The sequence below is a fragment of the Crinia signifera genome, chromosome 6 (assembly GCF_055691185.1).
Source record: "Crinia signifera chromosome 6, ASM5569118v1, whole genome shotgun sequence".
Classification (NCBI taxonomy): Eukaryota; Metazoa; Chordata; class Amphibia; order Anura; family Myobatrachidae; genus Crinia; species Crinia signifera.
Window position 1 is genome coordinate 193,119,007 of NC_139222.1, and position 12,512 is coordinate 193,131,518.

At 41.3% G+C, this 12,512-nt stretch overlaps 1 protein-coding gene across 2 annotated transcripts in view; it reads left to right on the top strand.

The window, feature by feature from the left end:
- The window catches only part of PALD1 (phosphatase domain containing paladin 1), a 237,769-nt gene that overhangs the window by 224,464 nt on the left and 793 nt on the right, over positions 1–12,512 (top strand). The gene's annotated exons all lie outside the window — the stretch shown is intronic.

A 12,512-nucleotide genomic window follows, 5' to 3' on the forward strand; every position in this document is an offset into this window, starting at 1 on the left:
ATGGTTTTCGTTACTGCCCTTTTGAACCGAGGTATTTGGGTCGATGGCCACCAAAGTCATATCTGTAGTTTGTATATCCTCCTCATTCTTGTGTGTGTTTCCTCTGGGTACTCCAGTTTCCCCTCAAAATCCAAAAATATACTGGTAGGTTAACTGGCTCATGACAAACAATAAACTTGGTGTGTATACAGTATGTGTGTATAGAGATGTGGTATTGATTGCAAATTGTAAACTCCACTGGGGCATGGACTGTGATTGGCCAAATACTGTATACCCTGGAAAAGGCTGCAAAATCTGTGTGCATTGTATAAATTATTGTTAATAAATAAGCCTTCATTTTGTTGCAAGTGTCGGGAAAAGCGCAGATGTTTTCAGGGAAGGCGTGCTGCAAAAATATCATTGGATGGTGGGTGAATTGTGGATGGTTTGCAGCTATTCTTCCATCTGCAATATCTTCCATAAGCCATTAACAGCCTTGCACAAGGCAGGATTTCACTCTGGCAGGGCAGCGGATATCTCATCGCATGGCTCTACAAATTAGCAGAGAAGTGATCCAGTCTGAATCACCCCTGGTATCAGGTTGAACTTGCCCAACCATGCAAAACTTGGATTATTCAAGTGAGCAATTTAACCCTTTATATTGAGTCCTGTTGAGGAAAGAGCACTATATAAATACAATTATTATTATATAATATGAAATGAGGATGAATAAATTGTAAATGAAACCATGCACCAGGAGATGGCCAGCCTGTCGTTATGGTTTTTCTTTCTTACTTTGCTGAAGCTGTACTGGAGACTTGCTGATATTGGGTTGTGGGAAGCCCCTGACCCTCCGTCTCAGCTAGACCTGCTAATTCATAGTGATGTTGCTGATCTCTAGAGTAAGAGATCAAAGAAGCATATGCCAGCTCCAGTTAATCAGAGCATACCAGCCTCAGTAGTAGGAAAAGCCCACTTGTCTTCAAAGTGTACCGCCACTTTCTCAGTAGGTGGCTGCTGTCTCTGCTAGCCCTTCTACAGCAGAGACATAAAATTACTAATATTCACAATTATATGTGAACCATACTTGCCAACTTTCTTGGTCTGAGGCGGAGGCAGGAGATCACATCATTCCTGTGTTGCCAGGATTCTCAACTTTGTTGTGCAGGGTCCGTGGCGGCAGTTCATAACAAATCATGTCAAGACCCACATCTCGCCCACTTAACGGCCATTAAGCAGGATGTGAGGGATTTACCCACTTTAGAAGGAGTAAATTTGTGAGTCACCCGGAAGTTCTGGGATAGTTGTCATTTCTGTTAATGTATCAGGAATTTAGAATACTTTTGGTAAAGTTCTGGTTAAGGAATATTTTCCGATACCCAGCAGACTTCCTGATAGTTAACCCATTAAAGGTCATGGCAGCCTCTTTTAGGATTCAGCCACACAAATGTTTCTTTTCAACATGTTCTGAAATGGAACACAGCTTGCGAAAACTGCCAGGTTAACAGCCGGCCATAGAAATCAATTTGTCTCCATGTCAAGTCACCTGTGCTTTCATGGAGAGAAGCATGCGGTTCTGAAGACACAGATTACAGACAATGCATAAGTTAAATAGCTGTATACTAACTGTACTCTATTGTATGTAACAGAGTGTTCAAATTTTTTTAAAACTGAAGGCATTGATAAAATGGACACTCACATAATTTTTTGGGAATAGCAACACCAAAGTGCATCTGAAATACTTAAAGAATTCCTAAGAATTAACTGCATTTCTCTATTTCTATGATAAAGTTGTGAAGTGCCATGTACACAAGAGAAATTAGTGTTTGGATATAGGGCCTTATTCAGAACCTATTGCTGGTTTCCAAAAATTGGTACTCTGTGGTTTCCAGAAATCTGCGCATATGCACATTCGCCAGCACTTAAACTGCGGTTTTGCTGTGACTGCAGTTTAAGTAATGACTGGGGGCACAGCATTTTGTGGGAACTGTCTGGACAATGCAAACGTGTCCGTAACCACTCAGGGGGGGGTTTGCGTGACGTCACAGCCGCAACCTGGAACATGACCAGCCGGCATCTAGTTTCACAGCTAGGCTATGCAGACCGCTGCAAGCTGGTACTGTGCTGCTTAGCGGTGTTCCCCCAAAATTTTGTGAGCACATCACTGGGTGGCCATTCCCTGTACTGGGTAGCAAACCCCCACAACCCCCCCCCAACCCATGCTATCATGTAAACTCACTCTGAATCGGACCCATAGTTACTATTAATACAGTTACATAGTAATTTAGACTGAAAAAAGACATCTGTCCATCAAGCTCAACCTTTGGTTTGAGGGTATGGTCTATTTGTTATATCCCCATATATATAAATTGTGTATATTAATTTAATTTTGGACAAATTATAATTATTGGTTGTACCTCTGGATGTTTTTAACCAATAAATGTTTGTCCAACCTTATTTTAGATGTATTTATTGTGTCTTCTGACACCAACTTTCCAGGAAGAGAGTCCCACAATTTAATTTCCCTGACTATAAAAAAAAAATTTGTGTCCTAGACTCCTTCCTCAAAGCCAAAATGGTGCATAACCATTGGTTTTGGGCCCTGATATATTTGTAGTTGTACATGTTAGGCATGTTTCCCCTTAAGTCTCTTTTCCAACATACACAATCCCAATTTGTCCAGTCTGTCTTCATAGTTTACATTTCTTAACCCTTTTATTAGCTTGGTTGCTCTTCTCTGGACTTTTTCCAGTTCCAGTTCTAAGTGTAAAAGTTAACGTTCCAATATAACATTTATTGAAGTATACCTATTAAGAGGCAAATTACATGAAGAAACCTCAATTTACGCATGATATCCAGCTTAATAAATACTTCCGTGGCTGTAATAAATCTGGTCAGTTACTAGCTAATTGTATTTGTGCCCATTCTGCACCTTCCCTTCCCAAATATTGCGAATCAATACACCTTTTGGACTGTCCGTTACAAATCCTTTTCAGATCTTACAGACATTCCAAATGTACTATGAACACTTTTACACAGCCCCACTAGTCCTCCCTACGGAAGGCCTCCACTTTCTTCAACAAGCAGATCTGCCCATACTCAGACCTTAAGAAAGGGACTTATTACTTACCCTTGGCACTGAATTGGAACTGTCCCTCATTATTAAATCTTTGTTTAAAGGCAAAGATTGTCCTGGGGTCCTGGCTTGGGTGAAGTCTGGGATAGCAGCGAGGCAGCCTGGGGTGCAGAGCGCAGCGTGCCGAGCAGCAGAGCGCAGCCCATGTAGACGGGGCTGCTCAGCAGCAGGACAATGAGCTGCTGCTCTTCTCTGGGAGCACTCCACCCTGTCTGACCTCCTGCCGTCTGGCCCCAGGTGTGATAGTGATTGTGCTCCCCCCTCCCCTTGTGTCCGTGATGGGTAGCCTGCCCGTCCCCTCCACCCCCAACGATGGCTTGTATGAAAGCACGTCCCTGTCACTGAGGTGGCGCCACTGTGACCAATCACATCTGCCTCAGTGACAGGGGTGTGATTTCATATAGACAGAAAGCATGTCCCTGTCACCAAGGCACTGCTATAGATGTCACCTATACACCTTTTTTTAATAGGCTATTGCAGCCCGGTGCTCGGACCTTACCACCTCCTGCCCTCTGTATCTGCCACTCTACTATGGACAGCGGGAGGCACCGCTCTTGGTGCCTCCTAAACCAATTGAAAGAAAAAATGGAATAAAAATAAATAGAATAATATAAAGCATATACTTATGACACATAATATGTGTCATAAGTATTTTGCTTGTATTATTTTATTTTTTTAATCATTAGTGGTGCCTCCAGCTTGCGCAGCTGAGGAATAATAGTGATGTCAGGCGGTACATTACCAATATAAGTATTTCTTCCTTAAGAATCCAATGGGAATAGTCCAAATTAGTATGACAAACAATGAGAGAGTGTATTGTCAACATTGTTATTCATAAATCTAAAAAATAATAAATACAATAAATACAAAATTATCTAAAAACGATTTACCCATTTAAAAGATATCGTTAAATAAGCCTCCATGCAGCTATAAGTAATATGCCTCCTGCAATCCATATTTGTGTCTGTTTCTAATGGTGTCCCTTTCACTGTACTTGTCTAACAAGTGTCCATCCCCAAACCATGTGTGCAGGCGCAAGCAGATGCGGTCAATGATACTGAAAAGTCGACATATAGTTGTGTGCATATGTTGTATGGAAAAGCATAGGGGAGGAAGTTTAATTGCTCTTACGAACAAGTGCTTGTAAATGAGATGTTCTATTTTGAATGGGATATTGAAATAATCTCTAAAAACCAGGAATGAGTTCACCCTACTGTCTTCATCTATATCAGGGGTGTCAAACACAAGGCCCACGGGCCAAATCCGGCCCGCCAGACCTCTTCATGTGGCCTGCGCAGCCGCCGCCAGCCTTCACCTTTTATTCTCGATTTTTTTATTTTTTTTTAAACAAGAAATCCGCCTCTTCAGCACATGCGCGGCAGCCTACAAGCCAGAGAATGTCTGCCCTCTAGCGCAGTGCCGCCAGTCGTCAACCCCTCCTCCGCTCCCACCTGCTGTATAGGAGCCAGAGAGAGGAAAAAGCAGGTCCGTCGTGGTGAATAGTGCTGCTGCTGCTGTGCTCTCCAGGTCACTTACTGCTGAGTGTGCACTGCACAGTGACCGGGAGCACGCTGCCCCCCACTCCTGGATAGATAGTGCGAGGAGCGCTACTCACAGGAGGGAGGGGGAAATGCGCCTTTGTGAGAGCGCAGCTGTGTCCTTGGTGGTGGAGCAGCTCAGACTGGAGTGGACGCATCAGAGCGGGTAAGTGTCAAACTCTCTGCCTATGTGTGTGTGTGTGCACTGGCACATTGCAGCCCATCATTAATTGCTGTGTCCCATGATAATAAGCAGGACATATGCCCTAAGACTGAGTGCTGCCCCCCTGTGCAGGCAGCGTGTGCCCTAATGCACTGCAGTTCACAGCAATAGCAGGAGGGAAATGCTACTGCTGAGTATACAATAATTGAATGCAGTGACAATAATTTATGATAATAAAGAGTGGACACATAGTCCTACAGATACAACCAGCCCTTTGAGGGTGACCAAACTGCTGATGCGGCCCCCGATGAATTTGAGTTTGACACCCCTGATCTATATATTAGCTAGGGCCTTTGCGGTTTACAAAACTGTTTTTTGGTCAAATTTATGTACAACCATACAGAGGGTATGGTATAATTAGTCAACACTTATGGTGTTGACAGTGACAATGTCAGCAACATAATGTCGGAAGGACAATTCCCGTCTTGTAGTAATGTTACTTTACCACTAAAATATGTAATATTTTTAGCAAACCTTGCTCAGAAATTTGTGTTTTTTTTGTTTTTGTTTTTTTCATACCGATATACAGTATAAAAACAAATAAACGGTGACAGATCTTTTGGACCATCCATGAGCAGAGCATCATTTTCCTGGTGACTTATTCTCTCTGCAACCTCCGGTTGTACATTGGGAAGCTAGAAAGCTGCTGCTTTTACATTTCTCTGGTGGCTACAGAGAGGAGCAGCCGCTGGGTACACACAGACATATTGGCTCCTTTCATTAGATTTCCCTGGTGTCAGTGGAGCGAATCAGCCACCAGGTATATACAGGGACATAACTGCTTATTTATTTCACTTCCCTAGTGTCTGCCGAGTGAAGCAGCCACTGAGTGTACACAGGAACAGAGGGCTCATTGCATTTTCCTGGCCGGCTGCTCATCTCTGCAGCCACCTGATGTGCTACCTCTGCAGATAGGCTGATGCAACTACACCAAGCAAGTGGTTAAAGCATTTTAACCATGCTGGCTTCATAACTGTAAACATGATGGTTTATTAATCGTATTTAAAGTTATGGCAGCGCAGGTGAAACACTTTAACCCTTTGAGTGCCACCATCACTGTGAGATGCACAAAATATCCACTAAAAAATGCCAGCGTGGTGCACATTTATTACATAACTTCAAATAAAAAAATGTTATGTAAAAAAAAGATTAGATTTCCTATATAAGGTAAGCATTGCAGGTCATTATGATAAATAAAAAAAAATTGATTTTGACAAATTCACTTGGCACTCAAAGGGTTAATGAACAACGCTACCATGTTGGCACTCTCTTGTTGACATTTTTACTGTGGACACAGTGCGTATCAACTGTGTAACTTCCTCCGAGCAGATGTAGGGCTAAATGTAATAGACTGTGATAATCTAATAAACCAGGTTGGTTTTGCTTTCAAATTAATTGCTGCTTTAAGTCTAGTGACCATTACTTTTGTCCCGTAGCGTCGCTTTATATGACCCCGTATGTAGGTGTTTCTCTCCTATTTATTTGTCTTGTTGGACCTTATTGGCCTTTATTCCATTCATTATTCTTGTATGAATCTGATCCTTTAGGAACCAACTGCAGAATATGTCATTTTTATGAAAGGAGGTCCTTTCACTAAGCTCCTATCAGTCTCGCCCACTTAATAAAGTTCTGCATTTTCACTGACAACAAGGAAACATTGTAACATGTGCAGCAGCTGCCAAAGGCAACACGCTGAGCAAAATATAACAAACCCTTCAAAATTCTGAAATCCCACAAGATGGAAAGTAAGAGCTAATCTTTTTTTTCTTTTTTTTCCCCCTCCACTTGTCATTTACATCCTACATAGATCGACACGCTGTGTGCTACACACATGACCTAGCTGCCAACATTTTAAATATTTTCCACAGATCCAGGTTTGCCAAGCCCATGCTTCCAAGTTCTCAAAATGCTACAGATCACAGAACACATTGCATATGCTACATACAGCCGCTGCATAGTGCAGACAATGATTACCCACCGGGATTGGAGGATTTAAACACATGTGCCGCAGATTTAGTATGGTTACATACATGTTTAACATTAACAACACAACTACATAGATGTAGCACCTGCAGCACAGCCCCCTACAGATGACCATGTTAGTAGCAATTAACATTTGATTACTATTGCCTTATACCACTTTCAGACAGAAAAATCCCCAAAACCCGGGATTTTCCATAAAAGCCTGGGTAGGACACTGCTCAAAGCTCATAGCCCATTTATGGAAAAACAATAAGATATCTCTTTCTCAAAACAGCGCTCTTACCACCTCTAAAAATGTTTTTTAGGGGGATGATATGGAAAGTTCTCAGTTTCTTGTTCTTCTCGAATTTTCTTCCCGCATCGAAGATATGGAAAAAAATGAGAAGAGTATAATAGTGTAGCGAGTCTAGATAATAGGATTTTTCAAACGGGGTCCCAAAATATTCCGCTCTGGGGTGTGACGAAAATATTTTCTTATGGGGTCACCGTGGTGTCAAAGATGTTGATTTCTGCTTACACTTGCTTACATAAAGTGAGACGTCGCCATACACATAAAGGTTTCTTTTCACCGTTTTCTCATTTATACCTTCTTCTCTTATTCTTTCCTCTCAAATGAGTTTATGAAATATAAACACGGAGGAACGATATCAGTGGGTGCCAATGTGAAATTCTGAATAAATATTACCCAACGGTCATACTACATACCCAGTAGGTCTATGGGGTGTGTAGGTAACTTTTAGAAAAGGGACCACCCTTGTGTTCTAAAAGTAAGAATTGCTTACACTATGCTTACATATAACAAAACATCACCATATATACAAAGGTATCTTTTTCCTTAAGTTTTCAAGCAGATGCTCACGTTTTGCTTACTTGTAATTTCTGTTACTCCTCATATCAAGATACCCCATAGACCTACTGGGTATGTAGTATGACCGTTGGGTAATATTTATTCAGAATTTCACATTGGCACCCACTGATATCGTTCCTCCGTGTTTATATTTCATAAACTCATTTGAGAGGAAAAAATAAGAGAAGAAGGTATAAATGAGAAAACGGTGAAAAGAAACCTTTATGTGTATGGCGACGTCTCACTTTATGTAAGCAAGTGTAAGCAGGAATCAACATCTTTGACACCACGGTGACCCCATAAGAAAATATTTTCGTCACACCCCAGAGCGGAATATTTTGGGACCCCGTTTGAAAAATCCTATTATCTAGACTCGCTACACTATTATACTCTTCTCATTTTTTTCCATATCTTCGATGCGGGAAGAAAATTCGAGAAGAACAAGAAACTGAGAACTTTCCATATCATCCCCCTAAAAAACATTTTTAGAGGTGGTAAGAGCGCTGTTTTGAGAAAGAGATATCTTATTGTTTTTCCATATTTGTTCTAGAGGGTTTGGCGACCCACTATCCTTGATATTTCCACTTGATAGCTGCTCTGAGCGCAGTCTCAATTGTCATCCATTGTACTATTGTCATAGCCCATTTAGCCCGGGAATTTCCAGGGTCGACCCCTGTCACACAGAAGCCTGGTTATCCCTGCAATATATTGTGTGTCATAAGAAAAGGACAGTTTTTTTGAGCACAGAGATGAGGCGCGCCTTGCTTAGTGCGCCATGCTTGCGCACTGTATGTGTGCGTGCGCCTTGCTCAGTGCCCCATGCTCTCTCATCTGCAGCTCCCTAATTACCTCAGACAACAGTGCCACACCCACACAGACAATCAGCCAGCACCCTGCCAGGTCATCCAACAGAGCTGTTTTTCAGTGACCTGAGGCATAAAACCCGGGTTGCACCCTTTCAGATAGTTTGTGACCTGTTTTTTTTTTTAAATTATGATGCAGGAAATACCCTGGTAAATTCCAGGGTCAAAGCCCTGGCATTTTAGACTCAGGTCAACCCTTTCAGACAGAAAAAACCCAAGTCTGCCTGCCTGGAGCTTGAAAATTACCAATTCTTTTTCTCTGCCTGATTGTGTAAGAGAATCCCTATTTTATGTATGCAACAGTGTGTGTTTGCACTGAGCGGCTTTCCCCGCAGCAATGACAACGGTCATCGCTGTCATACACGCTGGACATAGTTGCCCAGTGTGTATGGACCTTAATAAAGTATGAAGGTTGATTGAAAAATAATGAAACTGCCACACAGCTAACTGTGTCTAAACTATATGCTTGCCATAATATTTCAGTAGTCTCATTTTAAATTTTTTCAAGTTTAACACAAAATTCAGGCACACATCTCTAATGTAATCTCTCAGACACATCTTCCTCATCCACCTTTATTAAACATATAAAGATCTCTGTTACCAAACAGAGAAAACTATGGCAGTCCACCAGGGGTGGATTTCGTGGTGAGGGCGCCCGTAGTCAAAAAAATAATGGCCGCCCCCCCTGCCTAATTGTATTATTTTTATTGATTAGTTATAAGCCCTCATTTGATGATTTCCAATTTTATAGAATAATAAAAAAAGCCACCAACTGTAACAATTTATTTTTATTATGTATACATATTTACTAAGTAGGACAACTTACAGGGGCAGTATATGCATGTCCTATCCATTTACACTCTATTTAAGATGGAACCTGGTGCAGTACACTGGAATCATTTTGCAGTTACTGGTACATTTCAGGATGATAGTACTCACTATCCAAGTGCTGCCCCCAAACATGTGCTGCCCCTAGGCACGTGCCTCACGGGTCTAATGGGAAATTCGGCACTGCAGTCCACCTGCAGGTTCAGACACATGGATGTATGAGCTTCACAATAACCAGCATTACCAGAACAGAAAAACATTATTTTTCAATCAGCCCTCATATGTTAAGCCCCATACTCACTAACCCATGGTGGCCAATATAGTTAACTATATCGTGCGCGGGCAGGTGATATTGTGCATCCACCAGGGTCCGCTAAACATGCAGGTCATTTTGCTATATTGCCAAATTGACCTGCATGTTCGGTAAACAATCATCATTAACGACAAGCAGGACCATGCATGGTTAATGATTTTGAGGGTACACACTAGACAATATTGTGAAAGATACCATTCAGAAAGCTCTTCCTGAACTATATCTTTCACTCTCTTCTATTGTGTATGTGGCTTTAGACTCATTTATTAAAGATGACATTACGGAAGTTTCAATCTTCTGATGTTCGCATTGATATGATCGTGTATGACTAGAGCGATGCATCGGCTTAGCAGCTGATCGCTTTCAGCTCCCTAAAAACTATTATGACCTGTTGGAATGTATGTAGCTGGCTATGCAGGGACATACACATTTTGGTGGAAATGCAGAGCAGTGCATTTTCACATTTAACTGGCTCAGAGGGGTCGATTCAGTTAGCCACGAGGGGGCGAGATAGGAACATGAAATATGTAGTTTGATAGGTCACATCTATAATATAACTATAATAAGTAATCAGTAATAAGATAAACTAATCAAGGCAATCTGCCGGGAATTTATTTAGTTTAAAACGGCAAGAGACCTGGGGCTATAAATGCTGTGAGTTACTGTACACGTGCTGCTCTCACAGGGGTTCTTTTTAGGCTGTATGGTAAGTATACTCATCAGTACACTATACAGTAGCTGCAAAATCTGCTATTGGCAAATCAGCATTTTGATTTAAAATATAAAACTCTAGATTTAAAGATAGAAAATCCAAGGACCATAAGATAAATCATTACGACCTTAATGTCCCATTGGAATTGCAGGTTTATGATGATTGTATTGTTTACTAGATGTCTTTATAGCTTAAGATATAAGGTCTACACTGCAAATGCATGAAATCCAGACTTAGAAAGAGAGCTTGTGGCATAATGAGGGGGGAGATCTATTACTCTTCTTTGGCTAGTTGCCAAAACCTTTCTGTAAACCAGCCAGACCTCCACACCCTCTTTTCCCGGTGCCTCCCCAAATCTACAGTGAAACGTATTACTGGAGTGCTGCAGATTATAGATGCCAATTGTTACTCTCTCAGGATCTTTAACAGTGCATCTTATTCATAACTTAGAGGATAAATGTGCTGGCTGCAAACATGTAGGCTCCTGTCCCTTACAGTATTAATGTGACTGGTAGAACGGTACACATTCCCTGCAGTCCAGCGCAGCAGAAGGGCTGAAGACAAGGGCTCTGTTGATGATTCGTTTCGGAATAAGAAATAAGGCTTAAAATTTGCACCGACTCCTCATATTACAAGAGTTTGTTTAGTAGACAGTGTTGTTGGTTTCCATTAAACTAATCTGATATAATGCCATCCAAAACACTTTCATTTTTCTTTTATTACATGTATTTGTCACGTATGTTTCTGTTCTGAAAGCTTTTGTACTGCCGTATTAGTGAAGATGTATCAAGTCTGCCGAAGAGCAGACAACCAATCGCCTACCAGCTAGCATTTCTCAAGTACATTATCTAAAGTTACAGATAAAAGCAGATTGGTTGCTTGAGCAACTTCTACATTATTTAGAATATTTGTTACATTGCCCCAATTGTGTATTTGCAGATGCAGCTGTTCATATAGGTAACGGTTTGTCTTGCTGTGGCATCTCCATTTAGCATGTCCTAACTTACTAAGGAACATATCGAAGCCATGAGCATTGTATGTCTTTGCGAAGTTGGAATAAAAAAATATACTAGCTGGTAATTCTAAATCCTGTACTGTGGTTAGTATTTAAAAGTGGAAACAAGGTGAATGAATACTGAGCTCAGTAGTGCAGCTTGAAGATGTGGATCAGGAAAGTTAATCAAAATTGCTGTGATATCCCTTTTAATCCGGGACAACTATGTGTTATGGTGTGTACACACGATGAGGTGTTGTCGATTAAATGGATATTATGGCTAGATTACGTCTAATGATACAGATATGTCATCATAGATCTTTGTCCAGCCACACTGTTGGGCATCTTAGCAACTACGCAATATGAACATGGTGCTGATTAATTTGGTACTGTATATACCACGTTTATATAAGTCTTTGGGCAAACTTTACTAAGATGAGAGTTCTATTTTATATGCGATGTTGCTATGGGCAACTGACCAGATACTTTCTATTATTTTATAGAAGGTGCTAAATAAATAAGTTGATTCTGATTGGTTGCCCATAGAAACATCCCATGTGAAATGTATCTCCCAACTTCATAACTTTCCCCCTTTTGAGTCTGCATACAGAAAGAGTGTTCATTCTAGAACACTAGAATGTCTCTTTCCAAACCTGCGCAGTTTCTCTTCCCTGCCTGGAGTATTGCTTTTTGCTGTGGTGCTTTTAGCACAGGTCTGGTCTGCATATCAGTACTGAAATACAGACCACATTGTGCTAGAGGCACCACAGTAGAGCGCTCCATATACAGATTCAAAAGATGGTATTGGAGTTCCTCGGGATCTCCCACTGCATGGCATAATTATGCTTTGGGGATATCCTATTGACATCACTAATAGGTTCAGCCATGGCCATGTTATTAGCACCAATACCAACATAATTTTCCGCGATATCTGCTGCTATAGGGGATTATGCTGTGAGTCCCTAATGCACATGAATCAGAATCACCGATAAGCAGCTGCTGGGACCCGCGATAACACATGGGAACGGGGACTTACTGTATCTACAATCCATGTGTGTTTGCCCAGTCACAGGTCTGTTTTTGGCTGAAAAAAATA